Genomic DNA, 10298 nt, shown 5'->3' on the forward strand with positions numbered 1-10298 from the left:
CAGGAAAGGGCTGATAAGCTATAAAAAGCAGACATATCGGCCTTATCGGGCCCTACAGTACTTGGCACGTGGCAGCCTTTTTGTTGACACTTGGCGAGAAAAGCCTTGCATGCCTTGTAGCCACCTGTCATGAGGTTTATTATAAATAGTAGGTTAAGCTTCATTAAATGGTAAGCATTAATTACTCTCTCTCTCTCTATCTTTCTCTCTCTTCTTTCTCTCTCTTACTTATCATCTTATAAACACTTTCTAACTTTATCATCGGAGTGGTTTTCCCCGGACCACCCCGGGGTTAGCTGACTTCTGTTCATTGTGTAGGTTCTCAGCTTGCCGATAGAAGTATCAGGATTTCAGGTTCGGGTTATCGGGTCATACAGAAACACTAATCCAACTCATGAAGCACTGAAAAATTATCCAGTATAATATAACCATCATTTTTCATTGTCCACCACCTCTAGATGAAAGAGTTTATCACCTTTCATTGAAAATTGTCCAAATAACTAATTCCACTACATATTTAGATTGTATACACAATTATAACTTCAATCAAACAGCAAAGAATAAGATATCAAACCAAAAAACACAGCTCTATCCTGAAAAAGATTAGTGCCATTAAGGGATGGATTTAGAACTAGAAAGAATCAATATTCCAGCAAAATTACAAAAATTTGGGGAAGAAAAAAGTTCCAATCACATGTTAAATCTATTTGAAATAAATTAGGGAATGCTTAGTGAGCGTCAGGCAAACTAGAAGCTAAAATATTGGTTCCTTCACTCCTAAATACCCAACTAAAAAAGAAAAAAAGAATAGGGCGAGCTGAAGAGGAGAAACAAAAGGAAATAAGACTAGACCACCCAATCCAATAAATCCTTTCATTTAGTTCAAACAAACTCATATATATATATATATATATATATATATATATATATATATATCCCAGGAGTACCACAAACATTAATGTCCCTTGTGCTCCAACAATTGACGAAATAAAATCAGAAACTATAACTGGACTAGGCAACTAGCCGAACGTTACCTGGGAACCTTAAAATAGAATCTACCATAAGCTGTCACAACATAGTGCAAGGTACCCATCACCCCTTTAGCAAGGGCTCAAGACAAGTGGTACATCACCCCATAACCATAATCACATAACTTCATGGGGACATCATCCGTAGAGATCACATTAGGGTGATAGTTTCAGTGATAGGTACATCCTAAGAGCCATCATAGGAAATTCAGATACACGAGGTATGAAATGGCAAACACGAAAGGGATCTCCGCTATCCCACCACCTACATCTCTGATAAAGAATCCCTCCAGCGTGTCCTTAATGACTCATTAGCACAATTGGCAAAAATAAATTTCAACTGTATACTGTACAACTCGTGTAAAAGGGAAGATCTCAACCTACAAGGGACCTGAAAGTATAGACTGTACAATTTATGTTACTCTCACATCACTAAAAAGCCCAGCTTCAAGGACGGACCAGACACAAGAGCCAATAAAACCTTGAAGCAAAGTACCAAACCTATGACCCATCAATTCAAATAGAGCATAAAAATTAAAAAATCCAGGTTCCCATTGTCAAATACTATATTATAAAGATTTGGCATGGATGTCAAATATGGGTAAAAAATACTGCTTCCTTTGTTTTTTTTTTTTTTTTTTTTTTATACTTGCAACACTTTTCCTTTCAAACTTGTTGATGCATTATTTCAATAATTAATGTTTTTAATTACCAATATGTAAAAAAATATAGGCATATGATCTTAAAATAGTAAAATCGAGACAAATCTAACAAGATCCCACATTATTATTTTTCCTTAGTTATAAAACATCAAATTTAGTCAAAGTGGAACATATGAATAGTGTAAAAGTCAAATTGTTGCAAGTATAAAAAAAATTGAGGAAGTACATTTAAAATAACATGGCGCAAAATCAAAACAGGAAGGCACTCTTGTCAATCAGGGCACAAAAAATAAGGCACAACATTCTACAAAAGAATTTCTATCAAAAATGATCATGTAAACATGCAATTGGATTGAAGGAAACGGGAACCAAAGAGATTCTTTCAAGGAAACTTAAATCACAAAATCCAAACAATTATATTTTTAATCAGTGTCAGCTACTTTAATTGAAGCCTTATTTGACCCACGCATATAATTACATTAAAACCACTCAAACTTACAAGAACAATAACCTTATAACCTAAAGGCCAAGATGAGAAAGAGATTACTTCTTCTAGTCTTCTTTATGATCTCAACCTCCCTAACCATCTTTTACTTGTGATTCATAGCAGCACAAGTGTCCAATTCCAAGTCAAGTGCTTAGGTACATATTCCACTTATAGTTCCTCACCACCTTTTTTAATTTGTGGTTCATAGCAGCACAAGTATCCAATTTAAAGGTCAAGTTCTTAGGTACATATTCCACTTATAAATCCTCATTCTTATGTGGCGTATTGACACACATGCAGCAGATGGTCAAAAAGGCCTTCTTAAAATGTGGTGATTCTGATATCCCAATAACCCAAAAGGCAAAAACAGAGAGAATATGAAGGACCATAAATTGATGATAAATTGGAACATATATCCCTACATACAGACCTCAACCTCAAGAACCAATTTATTACAAAGAGCCTCACAAGCCACAAAACTTCCCGAATGAAGAAATTTGCCACACAAGGGACCAAGTTAGTTAAATTTATTAAATTTTGAAAGAAGCAAATAACAAGGGCACCCTTTACCAAGGATCCTAGTACAAATTAGTATTTGTAATATTCATGGAGCCACTTGAAAATTCTACCAATAACTTTTCAATAATTACAAGCTTTTTTTAATGCAATCATAGGAGACGGCAAACAAATAGTTTCAAGAAGAGAAGTGGTCTCTGTGAGTCCATATGGTCTCATAGACATTCAAGTAGACAACCGGCCTACTCTCCAATGGTCTCATAGAGTCGATCTCCCCTTTAGAATGAAATGGTCAAAGCACAAGGTTTTTAAACCAATGTAATCAACTTTTCAAGCAACAAACTGGATTTATAGCCCGAGAAAAAATCAAGACTAATAAACATGTTAAACACAACAAAGTTTACCAATGCCAAGGAGCACTCTGACTTTATTGACACCATTTACCACTGACAATAAACACAGTAGAAGTATACAATCTATGTTTATTATTTAAAAAAGGAGTATATTAACAATACTCTCTAAAGTGAGTAAAGTCTAAACAGGTACATACTTAAGACCTTAACATTACTCTCTAATCAGGTAGAAACAGAATGAATTGTTTAAGAGCCACTCACAGGTAGCATTCAGTTAGTCAGCCTACACTTCTGAGAACAGCTTAAGTAACGCAAAGAAAGTTGGTGATACTGGATCTTCAGTTGAAGGCCTCTTAGGATACCATGATTATTATTAAGTTCACCATTAAAGGAACTCAGAAACAAGCTGTTGAAAAGCAGATATCTCTTCCCGTCTATCTTATAAAGATGATTATGATACTAAAGCTATAAACCGCCTTGGGAAATCACAGACATTGTGCTATGCTCACTAAAGCATGTATGATTATGTAGTCAACATTTTTGTACCCTTGTCTGTGAGTCACAACTTGGGTAGGGAGCCTATATATCCCATCTATGAAAGATATAAATAGATCAGCATTAGAAGAAAATTTGTAGACTAACTTTCTTCTATCTTCAAAACTCTATTCGAGTTCATCACCATCTATTAATGTCTTTGCCAGCCAGTATATCCTAAAAGATCTATGGTGATACTCATAAACATCAACTCTACAAATTTAGGCCTTAGCCAGCTAGAAAGAAAATGTATTAGTGGGTGAGGGCTTATTGTCAATGGAAAAAATAATGGCTGGAGATAGTAATAATGAAACTAGAAGCATTGAAGAGGAGACAAGAGGACAAAAGTTGGGGGGTATAGGAGATGATATTTAGACAAAAAAAAAATGAAAAGGAGGATAGATAAAAGACAAGAGAGTACATATTTTACTGTAATAATCTTCATAATCCATACCAAATTTAATATCTTAGCATTATTCTTTCTTCCAATTAGGTGCGCTTGCTTGAAAGAAAAGTGCACATGAAATATTTAATATGGTAATAACATATACTAAGTTTTACCAGGCTATTTTATCCCAAAAAAAGAGTAAGGAAGCACAAGGTTCCAGCCGTAAAGGTGAAGATGATTCTTCTATGAAGAAAATATCATTTCAATATACTAGTGGCAGAACATTAGGGGGAAAATCCAATGTCTCAGACGCGTCAAAGGTAGAATTATAGCATACCACTGTATCCAGGTGTTTGTCAAATATGAACACAAAATATATCAGTGTAACAATATCGGGGTTTCTAGTGAACACTGGTTCTCTGGAAGAAGGACCAGAAGCATATGCAATCCTCTTACTAAATCACTAAAGAGAATTGTTCACAATCTAAGAACTACTGTAACTAACTGTCAAAATTTGAGCTCTTTCCTCCCCGTTGCTTATCTATTTAGCCTCCTTTCTTCTTCTAATTACACTGCAATATTCATCACCATGCCCTCCCCTACTATAAGAGTCAAACCTAACAACTTAACTCTGCCCAATATTAGAGATTAGTACTTTCATTCCAGTTAAAAACAATGTGAGATGCAAAACTTTGACTGCAGAGCAAACAGCTTTGTTCAAGTTATGTCCCAAAAAAAAAAAAAAAAAAAAAAAAAAAAAACACTATTAATCAATGTAAAAGTAAATAATCAGCATTTCAGTCAACAAATTCTTTGTTTTTTTTCCCCTACTTTATACTACTTTTTAGTTATTATACTGTGATCCTCTTACATTAATATAAAGTAACTTCACTTTATTGACCAATCTTGTTCAATATAAGAACACTGAACTTGTTTTAAAATTGAAAGACTTACTTTGGCTCTTTGTTGTCTGTTGAGCTGCAAGCATCCACACACGCCCTCTTCTTTGATCTCATGTATTCATAAACCTTATCAGACCAGCCAGATGTTTGTAGAGCTAATGCAGCCTCCTTTTGAAGACTGGATATTCAATAAAATATCAACATAAGAAAAACTCTCGAGAAATAAATTCAGCATTTAAGTAAACTGGTCATTTAAGTAAACTGGTGCACGAAAGCATATGATATGCAGCTAGAACTAGTACTAGCAATCTCTTAAATGACATGGACAAGAAAACATAACTCTACTCGACTTAGAAGTAAAACTGAATAAGCATCACATGATATGGCTATCATATAATAATCAGCTAAACGATTTTTATTTATACTTCGATCTTATCAGTTATCATCATACTCTATTATATTCAGCTCTAACTTAAACAAATTCAATTCAAATAAACAAAAATAAAATAAATAAATAAATAAAAGAACCTGAATAAATTCAAAAGACTTCATGTCAAAACACATAAACCAGTAACAAAGAGTGCAACGAGCATAGACTTGCTACAATATCAGTTGTACATAAGCATATCATCCTTTTCTTCTTATTAATCACTAATTAATATTCATATATTTCTGTTTTTAAGAGTGTTGTTTCATAACTCAAAAGTAGCTATTATATAATATAAAATGGAATGTGTTGGTTACTAAAATTATTCCACATGTTCTGTGACGTAAGAATTTCCTGAATAGGGGGGTGGGGGAGCATAAATCCACTTCTTATGTTGTGTTGTGAGTAGGGATATCAGTGGGGCGGGTCAAGTAGGAGACCCGCCCCATTGGGGCGGGGATGTTCTCGATTTGGCGGGTGGTGGGGCGGGGATGGGGATAAAAACCATACCCGCCATGGGTAATGGGGCGGGGGTGGATTTTAAGTTGTACCCGCCCAATCTCCGCCCCGCCCCACTTCGTACCCGCCCCATCCCCACCTCATACCCACAACTATATATCTTTTAAAGCAAAATTACATACTTTTATTCTATAAAATAATTACATAAAATACAATATTAATTATAATACTTTGTACGACACATATTAGGTGGGGATGGAGATGGGGATGAAAATATTAGGTGGGGATGGGGATGGGAAGGCCAACATCCGCCCCGCCCCATTGACATCCCTAGTTGTGAGGAGTGAGGGGGGAGGGGGGTGGGGGCCGAAGGAAAACTTGACTCTCCTTTGTTTGTTTACACATCCTATTCATGAGTTTGGGATGGGAGAAGAGGAGTGCATTTTGAATAAAAATACATACAGTTCCTTAAATTCTTCAACTTTAGCCCGGGATTTGGCATCTTTGGCTAATAAAATGCATGAGTCTCTGTCTTCCAAATTTCTCTTGGAGCCAGGGAAATCAATACACTTATAACTGTGACCAATATGAAGGGCACCATTGTCCAGCTTCTTCCCTGCACTCTCTGCATTTTCCAGCTTTCTCGGGCCAGAGAAATCACTACGCTCATTTCTTTGACCATTATGGATGACGCCATTATCAATCACCTTCCCGGCAAACTCTTTGTTTTTTAAGCCATTGTCTTCAGAGAGACTTCCTTTTACAGGACCGAGATTCCCATTCTTGAGATGAGTATCACCATTTATCAAAACCTGGCTACTTGCAACGGCATTTTGTTCACCATTCCTACAGTTTCCATTGTTATTTTGCATTGAATGCACATTGTTTCCATTCATCTGCTTACAAACAGAATGGCTCAGTTTTCCATTACTTCTCACAGCGTCCTTTTTTTGAACATCAAGTGTCCCATTATCACTACCAGAACTCTTTTAGCAAGTGAATTTGTGAGGCCACTGAACTTATTTTGTAGAATAGCAGAAGCATCAACATTTTTACTAGCAAGTGGAATGCCTTTAACAAGAGAAGGTGCATTAGATAATTTCATGTTCATTGCTTTTGCAGCAATAGAGCTCCTCGGAGACTTAGGCATGTTGCTGCCATTAATCCCATTAGGCTTCACTCCATTTAACACAGTAATATTATCAACAGCAACAGGTCTATGGCCATTCCGGGTGAAAAAAAGAATATAAGCTTTCTCAGAAAGTGCTTCTTGCAAAGTTGATAATGTCACATAAGAATCATTGCAGCAATACCAACGACCCATCACATCCTGCATATATTATAAATAGAAAGGAAAAAAAACAGATAATAAGCAACCAATCTATTCATTAAGTCTGCAAATTATGTATGTACAAAGGTCAAAAGTGAACCTTAATGTATGAATAATAATGTCCAGACTCAGGTGAAAATCCTGAATGCACAATGGTAGCAAAAAGACTATATTCAGGCTGAGGATCCTGCAAAAATTACATACAGATTATACGACAAATAACAGAGACAGTATAAGTTACACGATCTATTTGATGCAATCTCCTCTCCCCCAACTAAACCAAAAAGTAACAATTCATTAAACATACGAAAAAATTGACATCAACCACTAAACAATTTATATGTAACACCCCCAAAATTCGAGTCTTTAAAAACAATAAGTGTAACCTTTAACTTTTAAAAACCCAACCATCGAACTCTGGAAGTGTTACTGCTACACTTATTTTCCGTAGAAAATAAATGCAAAGCAAAAATAACATAATATTTAAAATAACTAAGTGGTCTAAGTTGTGGCAAAATAAAATAGTCATTACATCAAAACTGCAATTATTTGAAACCAATAACTGAGAGGAAATAATTAAACTCGGGGATAAACTAAATTGTCTTAGCTACGTGATTATTCTAACGTCTCATCACACGTAACCGAGTACCCTTTCTACCAACCTGCAAAATAAATCAGAAACGAGAAAAGAGAGAAGACTCCCAAAAATCAGATAAACTGATTAATTCCAACTCCATCCCGTAAAATAAATAAATTTTAGTTTAAAACAATTTATACATAATATAGTCTCATAAATATTTTAATACTCAACCAAGTTCAAATAGTCACATAACATATTATTACTTTATTTAAGAAAGGGAAAGAGAACGCCAGTAAGCCGGGACTAGTACCTGTCACCACCTACTTTACAGAGGGCCGCGCGTCACCCCAATTGGCCATAAAATAAAACAGAATGTCCCTAGTGTGCACACCCCTCACTAATACCTAGTGATTAGGAGGAAGACTAACAACAATATACAATAAATTAAACCAACTAGTAGCAACCATCACTACTAGTGGGCAACCTGTTCTTCACCCTTTTGGGTTTCATTTCCCTTCTTAAATTAAAATTCGCTGTACATTTTATTAGATTATATCATCCAATTACACTGTACACAAGTATTGCACAAATCAATTTAATTTCAAGTAACAACACATCAATTTCAGTATTATTAGACCATAGTCATCCTACATGACATATAGACCATCAATCACATATAATCAATCATCCAATACCCAAGATTATATTTAAAAAAAAAAACTCATACGATAACAAATAATCATATTTTTTTTTTGAAATTACATATACTAGTACACAAAATAGAAAACTCATATATAATATATGATTCCATAATAACATACGATAACACACTCATCACATATAATTACATAAGCACGTATTTGACACATAATATTTCAAAATAATTTCCTAACGGGATTCTAAAGATGATGGACATTGAAAAGTACCTTGATTGTGCGTAAAAATTCAAGGTAATTAACTCCGGAATGATCACCTAGTAGCCTCCGTCTACAAATAGACAAATAAATAGCCTAAATTAGATAATTGTACGACTAACGGAAAAAAAAGAATTGAGCGTAAAATTGATTTGTCACCACCCATAGTCTAATCACCCCAAAAATAGACAACTAGATGAACTAATTGATGAGTCAAACGTGAGATATTATATCATCATCATCATAATCACCTACCAAACTTTCGAACCCAAGAGCCAGAACATCCACCACAAAGTCTAATTAAGTGAACCAAGGAGAAGATCAGTAAGTAATTAAATAAAGTAGATAGTAATGATCAATTATCATACCCAACAATGAGGAAAGTGACGAGTTGCTTTCCAAAGTCGGTATTTCGGCTTCGAAACTTTTTTTTTTTTTTTTTTAAATCGTAATGATAGTATTAGAAAGATGAAACATATATTTATAAATCAATCTTGAGACTCTAGAAAGTTCATGGGATAGGATCAAAATTTTAACTGATTTTGTTATCAGCCTTTATCCACCTTTGCCAATTTTTTTTTCCAGTATGCAAAATCCGTTTTTGTAAATTATCCAAAGTCAATTTTTTTTTTTTATCAAATCCGAAAATAATAATAATAATATTTTTACAATTTGAAAATAATAATTAGTTTTAAAGTTTATTTATTTTTGAAAAGAAATCGTTGACTAAAAAAAATACTCCAAAATTAATACTCCAAAATTTGGGGTATTACATCTACTCCCCCTTAAAACGAAAGTTCGTCCTCGAACTTTAAAATTAGCTCTCAAAAAGTCTCACATGAAGATAAAAGATAAGTTAGTATTACATTCTACCCCCCTTTAAAAGTTTCGACCTCGAAACTTGGCATACCTGGTCGAAAAGTTATGGGTAACGTTTTTTCATATCATGCTCAGCTTCCCAAGTTGCTTCTTCAGAATTCTGATTAGGCCATAGGACTTTAACTAACTTTACCGCCTTAATTATTTCGGGTACTTCTCGTTTTGGTGTCGAGAATTTTCACAGGGCGTTCTTCGAAAGTTAAGGTCTCATCTATCTCAATAGTCTCGGGTTGGATAACATGGGTAGGGTCATGAACATACTTTCGGAGTTGGGAAACATGAAAATCATTGTGAACATTGGCTAACTCCATGGGTAAGGCTAGTTGATATGCTACCTCTCCAACTCTCTTCAATACTTCATACGGGCCAATGTATTTAGGACTCAAATTCCCTTTTTCTACCAAACCGCATGACTCCCTTGGTAGGTGAAACCTTAAGTAAAGCCTTTTCCCCAAATTCAAATTCCACTATTCTCCTATTCTGGTCTGCATATGACTTTTGTCGATCCTGAGCTGCCTTCATGTTTGCCTGGATAAGCCTAACTTGCTTCGTTGTTTCTTCAATCATTTCTGGCCCCAAAGTCAAAGACTCACTGATATCGCTCCAACACAAGGGACTCCTACATTTTCTCTCATACAACGCTTCATAAGGTGCCATTCCTATACTTGCATGATGGCTATTATTGTATGAAAATTCGATCATAGGTAATCTTTTGTCCCATGCTCCGCCAAAGTCCATCACACAAGCTCTCAACATGTCCTCCAAGGTCTGAATTGTTCTCTCTGTCTGTCCATCTGTAGCAGGGTGAAATGCTGTGCTAAACTTCAGGATAGTGCCAA

At 35.1% G+C, this 10298-nt stretch overlaps 1 long non-coding RNA gene and 1 pseudogene across 1 annotated transcript; both read right to left on the reverse strand.

The window, feature by feature from the left end:
* Nucleotides 1–4196: 4196 nt before the first annotated feature.
* On the reverse strand, nt 4197–7384 carry LOC110734085 (annotated as a pseudogene).
* A 230-nt stretch (nt 7385–7614) lies between these two features.
* Nucleotides 7615–9259, reverse strand: LOC110734035. The gene is made up of 2 exons (XR_002513748.1): nt 8593–9259; nt 7615–7748 (listed from the first exon to the last, which is right to left on the reverse strand). It is a non-coding gene; the product is annotated as an uncharacterized LOC110734035 (long non-coding RNA).
* Between the last annotated feature and the right edge of the window lie 1039 nt (nt 9260–10298).

This window comes from Chenopodium quinoa, unplaced genomic scaffold (genome assembly GCF_001683475.1).
Source record: "Chenopodium quinoa cultivar QQ74 unplaced genomic scaffold, ASM168347v1, whole genome shotgun sequence".
Lineage (NCBI taxonomy): Eukaryota > Viridiplantae > Streptophyta > Magnoliopsida > Caryophyllales > Amaranthaceae > Chenopodium > Chenopodium quinoa.